Source organism: Narcine bancroftii, chromosome 3 (genome assembly GCF_036971445.1).
Source record: "Narcine bancroftii isolate sNarBan1 chromosome 3, sNarBan1.hap1, whole genome shotgun sequence".
Lineage (NCBI taxonomy): Eukaryota > Metazoa > Chordata > Chondrichthyes > Torpediniformes > Narcinidae > Narcine > Narcine bancroftii.
Window position 1 is genome coordinate 370,471,163 of NC_091471.1, and position 15,335 is coordinate 370,486,497.

A 15,335-nucleotide genomic window follows, 5' to 3' on the forward strand; every position below is an offset into this window, starting at 1 on the left:
TGTAAAGAAATAAAAACCCTATCCGGATTTCCTCCCACCTTCAAAAAGGTTCTGGAGGTGTGGGTAAATTGGGTGGGATGGGCTCATGGGCCGAAGTGGCCTGTTTCAGTGCTGTGGCACTTCTAAATGTCATGCTTTAGGGAAACACTTTCGCTTGACAAGTTCTAGAGATCTTCCAATATTCAAACCCAATCTAATTGACATCACTGGTCCATTGGTGCATGCAAAGAATTTTGAAACATTTACTCAGCGTTGAAGCAAGCATGGTCTGATAGCTAAATGATTGAAAATAGTTTCCAGACAGCACTTTGTGTGGATGTGCTCTGAGAAGCCATAAAAAGTCTCTAAAATGTCAGGCTCTCCCCATATTACCATCAAAATTCTAACATCAATGTTTATTAAGGTGTTACCAAGAAAAATATTGCAGCTCCAAGAACAAGTCGCTGGAACAGTTATATGTATGTTACTGCAACAAGGAAATAGATGGTCTCATAACCGTGCTTAATGAAGGTGGTAATCTGGTGTAAACAGAAGCTAATAATATGCGATGAGTTGTGTCACATTAGGCCACTCTGTGTTGTGTATTGGCCTATGTGCTGTGTGGTTTTATGTTAAAAAGTGACAGTTTGCCTTTAAGAGCCATGGTGAAGGTGGACTGCTGAGAGAGTGGGAGACGGACTGAGCATGTGCAGAAAATGATCTAAAATTTCTGGACTTGGACGATAAACCACCACTGGGTGGTGCTGTGGAGTGGAAGAAGGCCCAGAGCATGAGTCATGGTCTTGAGGACAGTTTAGAATGTTGGGATTTCAAAAAGGATGAACATTCCGAAGGCAACCAGAAGGATCCGGACCAAGCCCGTTGTTCCTCTCTCTGCAGCAACACAAGACCACTTCGAATTTTGTGCTCTCTCAAAGATCTTTTGGCTTCAGTTCCCAAACAAACTGAATTTTGTTTATGATCTTTGCTTCAGTTGAGATTGAAGTTTTGTGAGTCTTGTGTGTTTTGTGTCTAAGTTTTTCTGTGGGCTGGTTAGAAGTGTAGCTTAGACTTTGATTATGTGGGGAATTTATTCATTTTATACTGTTATAGGGATTTGCATAGTAACCGTAGGCATTGTTATAAAAGGGGGGATTTAAATTAAAGGTTGAAGGTGAATGTTTTGTTAATAAGGTAATTGTTCATCTTTATCCCTGTGTGATATGCCTACTTTGTGGTTGCTTCTCATTTGAGCTTTGTCAGACAAAGACAAGATTTTGTCTGCTTTATTTGCCTCAGCCAACCTTCCCAGCTCTTGCTGCAACTTCTCTTCTTTTCAGTTTTGACAAAGGCACTTCAACCTGAAACATTAACTATGATTCCCTTTCCATATACAGTGTCTGACCTGCTGAGAATTGCCAATGTCTGATGTCTTTATCTCAGATTTCCTGTCTCTGCACTTTTATATTTTTGTCAACTCTAAAATTTTGCCTCTATTTATCATCCAATCATTACGAGAAAGTTTAATATTTTAAAATAACATTCATATCAACCACATTGAGATAGTTCTCCAAAGTGTCCCTCAAAAATGAGAATTTGTAATGTATCATTTGAAGAAGTCATTAATGCTGTTCACTGGAAATGATTTGTCTTGTTTATGAGAGAAAAAAGATAAAGAAACTATCTGCTCAGACATCTAAGTTTATACCATCAGCATTTGATGAGTTTTTGTTTCCATTAACCCGTGATCATGAAATAGTTCATCTTTATATTTTTCCCCTATTAATATCACTGCCTGGCCCAACCACAACCCAGAAGTAATCGAAGACCCTGAGGATTATCAAGCTGCTCCACACGTTCACTTTCCTCCAGTTTAATGCATAAACCAGTCCATGTCGAACTTCAAGCTATACTGTTTCCATATGGGAACTTCAGTCTTCTCTCTGCTAAAATCACCCTTCATCTTTGTCTCTCAAAGTTACGCATCGAATGTCTGACACCAGATCTTATTTCTTACATATGAAATCTTCATAATTTTGAATGTTATTGTCCAAATCTGGTAGATATTTTTAGATTTCCATTCATGATCAAAATTTGGAATACTTCAGTATGTTGTCAAATATATTTCAAAAATATATTCTCTTCCTAATAATGTAACACAGCACATTCTTTGTTCTCGAAGGGAGGGTGAGGAAGCAATTTACATATGACTTCTGTAAGTATAACTTCTTAAGCAATGACTGGACTGACTCTAATGTAGAGCTTTATTCCTGATCTCTTGTGGGTGTCTGTCCCACATGAACTAGGTTTGAAAGTTCCTTTGAGACAATAAGCCCGTGTTAGCTCTGCAGCATACACCATACAGTATTGTGGTACCATAGAGTTGCATAATATCATGAATAGCTCGTTATTATAGCTACTAAAGAGAAACCTGAAAATCTTCAGCTCTCATAATTGACCACATGATGTGCTTAACATGGTGATGAGTTGGAATATTGTGGAAAATTTAATGTTGAACAAGAGAATAAACAGGTATTAACAAGAATAGAAGAGAGCTTTTCCCATGATGAACTTTAGCTGTAAACCAATTTGGACAGCAATATTTGGTTGCCAATTTTTCTATTTCGATCATCATGTCCAACAGCAATGGAAGTCCCAGTGAAGCTTTGTGTTGACACATTTGTCATGGTTTGATGGAGGATGTCTTAATTTTCTCCTCTCTTTTCAAATCAAAAATGAGTTGGGATCTAGCCTAAACTGAAGGTTACAAGTATCCTTTTGTTGTTGGGGCACAGATAAACATTACATTCAATCTACTGTTCAATCCAGTTCAAAATTATGGAATATGAATGCAAGTATATCCTTTAAAAGTGTTTTGCTGCAAAGCTGCATTTTTATGAAAGCCACAGCTTTGGGTTAAGAATGTGTAGCTTCCACCAAGGATGTCTTACTTGTAATTCTGTCCTTGTTGTTTTAAAAGTGATGACAGGCAGTGGGTGGAGAAATACTGGAGATCTCAGCCATTTGTTCTTAATATGGAAAAAGCAGGGATGATAGTGCTCATCTCATTTGAGGATCAACAGTATCATTTGAGGTTCTTGGGGAAGATAATAATATTCCTGGCTAGTTAAAAGACCCAGAGACCAGAGAAAAGGCAAGTGAGTTTACTCGTATCACAAATCATGATCAAATCACCCATGAGGATATTCCAAAAGCTTAGACTGGACATTTCAGAGATTTGTACAAGTTAAAGTTCAGCGTCAGATAAGGTTGCAGGTGTGAACATGATTGGGCTAATGACTGTGCTTACAAAAGAGGAATTTTCAGACCTGCAAGGATATCTGGTGGGCAAAATGGTAAATGACACAATTCACACAAGTTTATATTTCGAGCATTGGGCCTAAAATTTTGAGGGAGAATTCAGAATAATCACATTTTCCATTGCACTGGAAAAATGTAAAAGATTTTGCTCAGGGCTTAATTTTGTGATGCACATGGAAAACAAGTCCACAGATGTTCGCCAAGCAACCAAGTTGAATGTGACAGCTGAGGATGTCGGGAAACCTGCTGGGGGTGAGTGCCAAAGGCAAGAAAGATGCAAATAGTGAGGAAATAGGCGGAAGCCCATGCCAGGGATACAATGGGGTTGTCCAATATTTTGACTGCAATGAAAGAGGACATACAGGGGGTGCAAGTCCTTGGAAAAGTCAGGAATACCCATTTGCCCTGGAAAAAGGGGGGGGTGGGAAGGGGTGTTGGGAAAAATGTGGAAAAGTCCTGTTAGAGCACACATTTCAAACTCTGGCCCGCGATATAATTATATTTGGCCCGCAAGATCATTTCAAAAATGTATTAGAGGTGGCCCGCTGGCCGCCGCGCCAGTATAGCGCATGCACAGCTAATACTATAAATCCCAGAATGCATTGGTGTCAGCCCGCTAATCGCCCCCACCTCCTCTGTTTACGTTGCAGGGTCTCACCGTGGACTCTGGTTTTGGGCCCTGGCCGGTGTCAGGGGAAGCAAGGCCGCTTCCCAGCGCCCGGAACCGGAGGCCTCGGGCCTGACCTCGCCAGGACCGTTGCCCACTCCCCCTCCCTGCCGCAGGCCGACCCGCGACTCACGGTGACGGGGCCGCTGATCCGTCGAGATGCCGCCCTGCAGCGAGAGCCGATGCCCCTGCACTGTCGTTGTCCAATCCGATCGCCCGCAAACCCCGCAGGCCTGAGTAAGGATTATGAACTTTAATCTCAGGATAAAACGATCTTCCAATAGTTTCATGTCACAGTGATAAATATATTCCTGGTTAAAAATGGTCCTGCACCTGGATACAAGCTCATTAGGCATAAAACTTGAAAAGTGTGTAAATCAAAGGATATCTGTACCAATGGAAAAAGGGCATGGCAAATAACCCTGCTAGAGTTCATGCCCACAATCAGTCACCCATTTGATTGTTTCAGGAATCATGTTATTCTCCCACATTCTCAATAGCCCTCAGATTTTACTATTCGACAGCACAATAGCAACATTTGACAAATCCTCTATAGAGAAATATTATTGATTGAATATTTTATTTCTCATTTGTTAATGCTTCTGGAAAGAGTTTATCCAAAACTATTATTAAACATTTATTTTAATAAGAAAAAGTTTAACATTACATATGTTGAAAGAAGAGAAAACATGCAGATGTTGTTGAAAATTTTCAATAAATATTTAGTTCGGCCCTCGACTTAGTCCAAGGTTTTAATTTTGACCCTCCGTGAATTTGAGTTTGACACCCCTGTGTTAGAGCACTATTTATACAAAGGCAGCAGAAAATGAGAAGAGGGAATAGTTATCCCCTGCAACCAAAGGCAGATGCATTTTCAGTTTGGTGTGCATTAGAAACTGCAGGAAGGTGCAATTTCAGTCTATCTTGCCTACACTTTCCAATGTGCATCAAACTGTTAGTTGGAATGAGTGTTGATATAGTGGAACAGTAACAACGTTGGTGTTGTCCAATGGTTATGCAATTCATTTGAAAAGAATGGGAAATGCACATTTTCCAATTGAGCAACTGTCTCCAAAAGATGGAAACCACGAGATTAGCTACATGCCATGTTGTACCCACAACTTAGTGGGGTCTCATGGCAGCCAGGGGAGTCCTGGAGCCAAGAATAAACATTGGTTGTTTTCCTCTTGCATCTGGCTGGCCAGCAATAATGGGTAGAAATGGTTGGGGGGTTGGGGTTGGGGTTGGGGTTGACAGTCATCATTAGGGAATGAGAGAATCAGTGTAGAGAGAGCAAAAAAAACCTGACTAATTCGCAGCAGCTCAGGGCTTGGAAGTGTCCATGATTGCGGAGAATAGCACTGAGATTTAATTTTCTGAACACAGAAATGGGTGTGGGAGAGGGAATCGTCAAGAATGAGTCCCAAAAGTTGCATAATGAGGAGTGGCAATTTCATGTGCACCTCTGATGGAAAACGCAGGTTACAAAGTCATAAAGTGCCAGTTCAATTTGCTGATGCTTTGATTTGACCTGGAAATGGATGGAGTCAATATAACCAGGGTTACATTTATTTTTAAGTCAGACATCACCAACGAGCTTGGGCTATGCTATCAAATTTCTTGGTATTTGCTAGCAGAGTGGATGTTTATCCTTCATCCAACAGCTTTGTAATTCCGATAGCACAGTTGATAATGACCATTGACTCAGCCACTGAGGTATTAACATTCTTCATTCAGGTATAAATTTATTCCAGATGCTGGCAGAGAACAAACAAGGTTCCAGATTCTTTTATTGTCATGTAATAGAGTGCCATAAGGGAGACGAAGAGTCTCCATTGGTGTTGCCCAACGCCAGTCCGCTGCTCCCTGGAGTCCACAACCCCTCGTGGCCACTGCTGGACGCCATCTTGGGCACACACCTGGGGTTGCAGGGTTTAGTCTAAAAACATCGCCAATCTCTCCAACATGCCGTTTACCGCACTAGCAGAGCTGCCGGCATTGGGACCGGGTGCTTGAACCCTTTGGAGCAGCAAGTGTTTCCACTCTCCCGGGTCCACACCATCACCTGCTGTTACCACCAGCTCTGGCAGCACCAACACTTTTTAAAAAAAATTTGTGATGACAATTTCATTGGACCACCTCTTGCTTTAAATGACCAAAACCTTCAAGTATTTTACAACAAGTGCAGTTTAATGCAGGAAATACAGCAGTCAGTTTCTTGCAGTAAGGTCTAAATACTAGCAAAAGTTGGATGGTCTGCTTATTGAAAATGATGTTGGTCAGGATACCCAGAGAACATCACTAATTTTCCCTCACATTCTATGGGATATTTTAAGGAGATTTATATCAAGACTGGGCCTCAGTTGAAGGAGGTAATCTTCAACTGTTCATTAACTTGAGAAAGTGCCTGCCCAAGTTATATACCAAAATCTCTCAATCACAGCTCAAATTCAACAATTCTACCATGTTCAGGCAAACACTTATACTGACTTTAAAGAGTTTGCAGATTTATCCATAAATAAATGTTAATTAAATATGAAATTTAATGACGTTAATTTGCAAGCTTACAATTACATTTTCTGCAAAGTTTACACTCATTATTTCAATCATTTTGCAATCTATAGCTTTCATTTTTTCAAATTTTCCACCATCTGAATTAATATAAAGACCAATTCAAATCCTCAAGTAATAAGGTTATTGTTTGCACAACATTAATTGCACATTATTTGTTTCACCTCCGCCATGCAGTGAGAACAATTCGCAGGGGCACTGAATACATCCCAGTCTGCTTTGCAATGCTTCTCCCTTGTATTTATATCATTAATTTCAGTTGATTAAAATGACAGCAAATTACCAGGTCTTAAACAATTCTAGGTGACCCCCACATTATGGAGGGGGGGGGGGTCATTCTTAGAAACATTCCATATCGTGACTTTCTGTGGCATGTGAGAGATGAGTAAAACTAATATAAAAATATGAGAGAGGAAGAAAGCTCGTATGGATATATGTGTAATGAATAAAGCCAGTATGAATAGGATAAGGGTAGATAATAGAATATAGGAAGTAAAGTTAGTCTGAATAAGATAAGGGTCTTCTAGCCTTAGAGTACATGTAATTAGTATAAGCCTTAGACAGACAGTTGCCCATTCAGAGCCAGCTCTTCAGCGCTTGACGTCCTGCTTTGCGGAAACTGCCAAAATGTTTGGCCTGGAAGTCAGCCTGAAGAAAACTGAGGTCCTCCATCAGCCAGCTCCCCACTATGACTACCAGCCCCCCCACATCTCCATCGGGCACACAAAACTCAAAACGGTCAACCAGTTTACCTATCTCGGCTGCACCATTTCATCAGATGCAAGGATCGACAATGAGATAGACAACAGACTCGCCAAGGCAAATAGCGCCTTTGGAAGACTACACAAAAGAGTCTGGAAAAACAACCAACTGAAAAACCTCACAAAGATAAGCGTATACAGAGCCGTTGTCATACCCACACTCCTGTTCGGCTCCGAATCATGGGTCCTCTACCGGCACCACCTACGGCTCCTAGAACGCTTCCACCAGCGTTGTCTCCGCTCCATCCTCAACATCCATTGGAGCGCTTACATCCCTAACGTCGAAGTACTCGAGATGGCAGAGGTCGACAGCATCGAGTCCACGCTGCTGAAGATCCAGCTGCGCTGGATGGGTCACGTCTCCAGAATGGAGGACCATCGCCTTCCCAAGATCGTGTTATATGGCGAGCTCTCCACTGGCCACCGTGACAGAGGTGCACCAAAGAAAAGGTACAAGGACTGCCTAAAGAAATCTCTTGGTGCCTGCCACATTGACCACCGCCAGTGGGCTGATATCGCCTCAAACCGTGCATCTTGGCGCCTCACAGTTTGGCGGGCAGCAACCTCCTTTGAAGAAGACCGCAGAGCCTACCTCACTGACAAAAGGCAAAGGAGGAAAAACCCAACTCCCAACCCCAACCAACCAATTTTCCCCTGCAACCGCTGCAATCGTGTCTGCCTGTCCCGCATCGGACTTGTCAGCCACAAACGAGCCTGCAGCTGACGTGGACTTTTTACCCCCTCCATAAATCTTCGTCCGCGAAGCCAAGCCAAAGAAAAGACAGAATTAGCAAGTTCTGCATATGAGTTAGTAAGCCCTGAGGGTTGGGAAGGTGTGAATAAGGACAATAAGGACAATGACATGATACCCCCTGGTCCTCCAAGTTCACAGATACAGCAGGTAGGCAGACAGGATTGCCTAATGCCAAACTCATCCAGGAGGCAGAAGAATGTAAGGGGGAAGGTACTTCTATACTGAAATAAACTGTATAAAAGTTGGGTGAGCCCCAGTGTGTGTGTGTTTTCCCAGGGTAAAGGAAAGCACCCAACTTTGCATTGTTGTATAATAAATGTTCTTTGTTCTCAATTTTTGTCTCGAGCAATTTCTGTGAAGGTACTTCTGTTTCTCACAGGTGCAAACGCCCTTTCCCCATTGATTCCCATGTTATAAGCAGAGAGCCATTCCGACAGGATACCTCGTCTCTCATATCAACCCATTTTATTGGTGATGACGAAACATCTTTTGCCACAGTCATTTAACAACTGAGATCAACATTAAACTTGGGGATGGACAAGGCTCATGCAAAAGAAACACCAAACTTTAACTCTTTTAATTTAGTCACTCAATACTGTGGGTCAATAAAATTTAGGCAAGTCATCACCATGCTAAGGCCCTCCTCTCCAGACTGGGGACATAAGCAGACAACTCAGAGATCAGAGTTGCCATGCTCTTCACCAGGAAGCCATTTTCTCTGACATGCAAAGCATGGATTAGGAAAGGTTCACAAAGATATTTGGAAAAGGGATGGGATTCAATGATCTAGACTGATGGGACAGAGTGAGATAGGAGTTCAGGGTGGCTTAGTGGAAGTGGGATAAAGAGTGAGGGATCACTTTAAAGAGCTGGCCATGGTTCTCTACAATGCAACGTGTCAAAGAAAATGTCACCAGATAGAGAGACCTCTTCCAGTCTCACTCTTCCTCTCTTAAAACCCCTCTCCAACTCCCCTTCCCTGTCTGCTTCCCCCTTGCTCTGTCCTACCTCTCACACTTCTCCCTGACTCTCTCATTCCATCTCTGTTGCTCACTCACTATCCTACTGCCCCCTCTGCCTTCCCCTCCCTCCCTTTCTCTCTCTGCCTCTGTTTCTTTGTGTTTTTGCACTCTCTCTTCCACTGCTTAAAAAAAAATGTAGGACAAGATAGCCATCTACCATTCCAAATAATTATTTTCTCCATCCCAGCACACTGGGAAGTCCATGTGTATACTTGGAAATATTCCTTTCCCGCTGGGTCTAATGCTGGGACTAGTACACAACTCCACTGCAGGTATTCTTTAGCCAGCAGTGATGCCAGAATTCAAGAGTAAACTCACTACAATCTTCCCACCTGCTGTTTGAAAACAATAATGGAGAAACACTTCCTCAGTACCTGGTTCCAATACCATATCGTGTCATGACTTTCATCACAGTCCTAATTTAGTGTTTTGTCATTTGTGGAAAGACTTGGACATGTCCATAGGTACCACTCTCACCCCAGAATATGCATGCACTGCCTTGTTCTGAGAGTCACAGCACTTAATTTGAATGTACACGTTGATTTTCTGATCAATGGCAATTACTGGGCTACTGAAGTTGGGGAATCTGGCAATGGCGATCCAAAGAAAAATTCCTGGTGTTTTATTGCAGTTTTCATTCTATTAACAAATTTAATCCCTTTTTCTGTGCACCACCTGCCTTGGTCTCAATATACCAAACAACGGCTTTTCAAAGGTACGAATGACAAAACAAGGCTGGTATATTGGGAATTACAGGAACAGATCAAATTATGATATCTATATCCAGCCCATTTTATCTCACCAAAGTCGAAAAGTGAATGGTTTCCTCTTACTACATGGATGGAGAGAATTCTAAACAGAGGCCTAGATTCTCCTGGCAGCACAGTATCACACAGATCTTTTTAGCCCTGGTTTAAACCTGAATGCAAAAAGATTTGATCAATTACAAACTGTTTCTTTTTACAAATGAACCTCCTCTATCTTCCACATCTTTAGTTATTTACATATTACACATATTCATCATAACCTTTCTCATCAACAGAAGCTAACAAAAGAAGTAGCTTGTACTATATTTTAGACAGCAGCAGATAGATTTCATATATATTCAAATATATTATGCAAACAGTAACGGCAACACTCACTCTCTCAGCCCAGGCAATGAAATACCAATTGTGCACACTTGGGAGAGGCACGGTGAGTTGTCCTTTACATTCACAGAATGATATCCAGCTTGTGTGAACTCCTCGCGAGGCAAGAAGCAAATAGGAAGTGGAAAAGAGTGCTTTGCTTTCACACAAAACAGGTAGCATTAATTGTTGGTTCAGCAATCACACGATACAGTTTATCTTTGCAAAATGCTGGAGATTGTAATGGCTGTCCTGAATAGTGATTTATTGAACTATTGTTTGATCAAATAGCCCATTATTTGGCATAAAGAAAGGGACTTTAGGAAATGGAGGAGGGGCAGCTTTTGAATGTGTGAACTCAAGCAGGCCATTTTGCTGATTTCAAACATTGCTCTTTGTTTACTTGGGAGTATGTCTCATCAGACCAGTATTTGTATGCACAGATGTGTGCAGTCAATGTCGGAAAATAAAATGCCCCCCTCAATCAAGTATTCACATTTTTATGTCACAGCTTCAAGATTTCTAGTAAAAACACTGCTGGAGAAACTCAGTAAGTCAAACAGTGGACGTTATACAGCAAAGATTTTGGGCTTGAGGCCTTCATCAAGGTAGGACACTGTGTGACCTGCTAAGTTTCTCCAGCATTGCATTTTTACTTCAACCATGGTGTTTGCAGATTTTCATGTTTCACCTCAAGATTTCTAGACATCATTAGATTATTATTTTAGTGGTAAATATTTTTAACTTGTTCAGCAAAATACTTTTCGCTGTGTGCCTTATATCGATTGAAAGTTTGTCCCCAATTACAACACCCATCACCTTAGGCTTGGTGCCAGAGACTCTTGGACCAATCCAGAGTTAAAAGGGCAACTGGTAAATCCCAGCACTTATTACAGCACTGCTTCATCTGCACAACGTTAGAAAGGAATCAGCCACTGTGGGATTTTAATGTCTTACCTAATCAACGAAGCTGACTTTTTTTTTGCTACTTTTAGAACAACCAGCAAGAGCAGACCGAGAATGCTCTTCACATGTGCTTTTTCATATGGCTTCCACAGGAAGACAATGCGAGAACCTCAGTGTACGAGTCGAGTGTACAGCCAGTGTGCGTAGTGACTGAGTAACAGCTTGAAAGACAGGAAATAGCATTTCTTAGTCTGTTAAAGGGAGGTGCATACTGATTGCTAACAAAAGGAAACATTTTGGAAAGCCAAAATAAGTGTCAAACACCAGTAGAATATGCACCAGGCTCCGAGAGGCAGGATTGCAGATGATAGTCTTGGCTGCCTTCAGAAAGCAGTTTCATCTTTCCACCACTGGGGTCTAAAGCCGAAAGCCCTCCTGGTGGCAATGACATGTAGAGTGAAGAATACCTAACAGCATGCATTCAAAGCTTTTCCCAATGCATGACAGTGGCGCACTCACTTCTGCACCACTTAGAGCTCCTACACTCCTACACTCCCAGCTCCCCCTTTGTCGCAGTAGTGAAAGTGTACAGCACCAGCCCACCCCCAACGCCCAGCACACTCTCTTGGAACCTTCACTGCCTGTCATGGCACCCGTCAAATAACATCCAAATCACTCCATCACAGTCAACAGCACCATTTGATTGTTGGCCACATAACTGGAAATGGAGATCTGAGTACAGAATGAAGATTCTGCTTGGATGGTGACAGAACAACAATCCTGCTCTTAACATAACCAGGCCACGGAGATTTTTTTTTAAATTGTAAGAAATTAGACATACAGCACACTAACAGGCCCTTTCTGAACAAAAGCTCGTGGCGCCTAATTACACCCAATTGACCGACAACCCCCGGTACATTTTTGAATAGTGGGAGGAAACCCACACAGTCACATGGAAAATGTACAAACTCCTTAAAAACAGCATTGGATTCGAACCCTGGTCCTGATCAATGGCACTGTAACAGGACCATCCTAACCACTACACTAAACTAGCCAGCCCTACTCTAACCATCCTGCCCCCTTTGCTAACTGTACCGCCCATAAAGTCCGCATTGATGGGACGGAGGCGGAGAGGCTGGCACCTTCCATTTCCTAAGAGTCCATCTTTCAGAAGACCCTCTCCTGAACCCAGCACATCAGGACAAGCATGACGACATGGCAAAATCTACTCTTTCTAAAAAGTCGGAGGAGATTTGGCATGTTGTTAAATACTCCATTATACTTCGATAAGTGCACTGTGGAACGTGTACTAACTGGTTGCATCACAAACTAGCTTGGGAATTCAAGTCCTGAAGAACACAGAAGACTGCAGAAGGTAGCAAACAGAGTCGGTCCATCATGGGCTCCGATTTCCCATTTACTGAAAGCATCCATGTGAGGCACCCCTTCACAAAACCAAGCCAACAATCATAAAAGACCCCAATCACCTTGGTCACAATTTCTTCTCACTGCTACCTTTGGATAGAAGGAACAGATTCCTGAAGACCAGCACCTCTTGGCTCTTTCTGACAGCTATCAGGTTCTTGAACCTCCCCTTGTTACATTTATCATGGCTTGTTCCAACACCACAAAAAGGCAATGCTAGATTTTGTTCTTGTACAATGGTAACTAATTATTTATCATCTCTTTTTAATTTAATGTCTCCTATTACTGTCGCTTTTTTTAATGAACTACCTGTTGAGTTGTAATAAGTAAGAATTTTGGTGCACATGTAGATTTGACAATATTTCTGAAAATGAACATCATTATCTCTAACTCTCAAAACAATGATGGAGGAGATTGTAAGACGACGTATAGATCAATATCAGAGAGCACCTGTATATGTTAGTCCCACTCAAGGGCTACAATGTTGGGAGGGCAGTTGTCATGACATCAAGTAGTAGTTAGCGCTGGAGGCTGCAGTATTGGATCATGTTCATTACCATGTCTGTGGTGCTGGTACATGCAGACCCGTGCACGCAAATGTACACACCCACGCGCATCTACATGCAGACCCGTGCACGCACATGTACACACACACACACACACACACACACACACACACACACACACACACACACAAAACCAGCAGCAATAGAAATTGACCAAGACAATGGTATCTTCAAAACAATAATATTCTATTAATACCCTGTAATATAAAATCTTTAACTCTTTCAGTCTTAGAAATCTTATGTTGAAACAGAGAGATTTTAAAAACTGTTGTTCAGAAGTAAATATGTAGTTGAGACACCGAATCATCAGATTTCTGAAAATTCACAAATCCTTAGAGTTGCCCTCAGAGAGAGGTTTCTTCATATGAATGACTTCACAATTCCCCCACTTGTGTCGAGGTTATAGAATTTGCTTTCACAAACCCAGGAAAAGGTTAAGTGAAATAACCATCAGAATGGATATTATTCAACTGCAAGAACGCTCTTGCTTTCTTTTAGTCAAATGTGACCATTAAAATGGCCACAGCAGCACTGCTCTCTCTCTCTCGACAAAGAGAAGCAGCAAAGTAGCTATCCTTTGCGAAGCCATCCCTCCCCTGACAAGGAGAGCACGACAAACATCCTTCTCATAGAATGTTACTGCATTTCTGACCTCATCTCGTTGATGATACAAAAGTATTGGTTCTTTCATTTTCATTTTCTCCAAAAGCATGACTCAAGCAAATAGCTGTTTGTTTAACAGGACGTCTTTCTGAGTAAACATTCATTGTCTTCAGTATTTCTATGGAACAATCAACTCTAGTTTTATTGCTCTGTTTATAGTTGGACATAGCAGACACAGCATCTCTTTAAAATGGTGTTCTCTGTGTGTAAGTGTCTTTGTGTTTCCTGTTTCCAACCCACAAGGTACCTCTCTAAAATATAATATATAACTTAAAGATTAATAATAGTATAATTCTGCAACACACACACACACACACACACACACACACCCCTCCATCTCTTTTAGCTCTCTAGAATCCCTTTTTTTTTAAATTTGGTTGCAGAAAATGTCAAAGCCCTCACTCTCTAGAACTAGGTCATGTTTATGAAGCCACAGCCTTGCTCTAATGTGAAATGTGACCACAATTACCAACTCAGAAATCAAGAGCAGGCAGCTTTTGGAGAGCATGCTGCAGGCAAGAGGTTCAGGCATAGAGTTTTTTGGCAAGGAATTGCAGCCCAAGTAGCTGCGACAGTGAACACGATTGTGATTCACTACCAGGCAGCTGCTGGAGATTGCACTGACTCCTTCCATGCACTTTCAACCAAAAATGGTCCCAGACTTTCATCATGCTGTCAGTCAGCCAACAGCTGGGGGGGAGGATGGACAGCTGACAGAAGTGCATGCAACAGTATCATCCACACCTTCCCATTCATCTGGAAGTCAGAAACATGCCAGTAATTGTTGCCATTGTACCCATCGCTTCCCTCTACCCCAGAATCACCACTGAGTTCAGGGAGAGCTCTGATCATCCTGTGCTGAGGATCTTCACCACCCAGTTTTAACCCACTACATGTACAAGCCCCCAGTTCCTGAATTACCAAGATGGGGAAAGGCATGTGAAAGATCCATTTTATTTACACCCATATGAATTTTTAATGAATTTACATGAGATATTTTAAAAAGAGTTTCTATACTTTTATGTAAATCTGTAATGATTGTTTTCTCTCTGATCAAGGGAAGTAATTGGGAACCATTGTAAAAACCTTTCACATTGCAGAACGTCAACAGGTCCAGTAGAAGGGTCTCACTACTCCACAGGTGTGTGGCTTGTTCTGCCTCACAGAACAGCCACAGTACTAAAGGTAAAGGTTCCATTATATAATACTACATTTAGAATGTAACATACATAAGTGTTTAACTTTGTCCAACATAAGGTGGACAGAGACTCACCACTTTGTCCAGCGCCCCTCACAGAAATGAGGCCCCAGCGAGGAATGAACTTGTTACCTCTGGTTTACAGATCAGTGCTCTGACCACTGAACTATACTCTGGCCTTAAATTTACTGGTATAACAAAGATGCTAGGAAGTTTGGGCCTTGTGTAATCTGGCCCTCTTTCATGAGCCTCACACAAAAACAAGGCTAGTTGCATGCTGGTCTGTGATGGTAAACTTCAGACTTGAACAGAAATGAACATTTAAATACACAGTAAAAATGCCAAATCAAATTTATCGAGAACATTAATAAAAAG

The 15,335-nt window shown here is 41.8% G+C and overlaps 1 protein-coding gene across 12 annotated transcripts in view; it reads right to left on the bottom strand.

Moving 5' to 3' along the window:
- LOC138759600 (septin-9-like) overlaps positions 1 to 15,335 on the bottom strand; it is a 234,000-nt gene that overhangs the window by 50,389 nt on the left and 168,276 nt on the right. The window contains exon 1 of one of the 12 annotated variants that reach the window (XM_069930308.1): positions 11,160 to 11,277. The exons of the other annotated variants lie outside the window; for them this stretch is intronic. The gene's annotated coding sequence lies outside the window, so the exon portion shown is untranslated. Of the gene's footprint in view, positions 1 to 11,159; positions 11,278 to 15,335 lie in introns of those variants that run through there. 12 annotated transcript variants of the gene reach the window in all.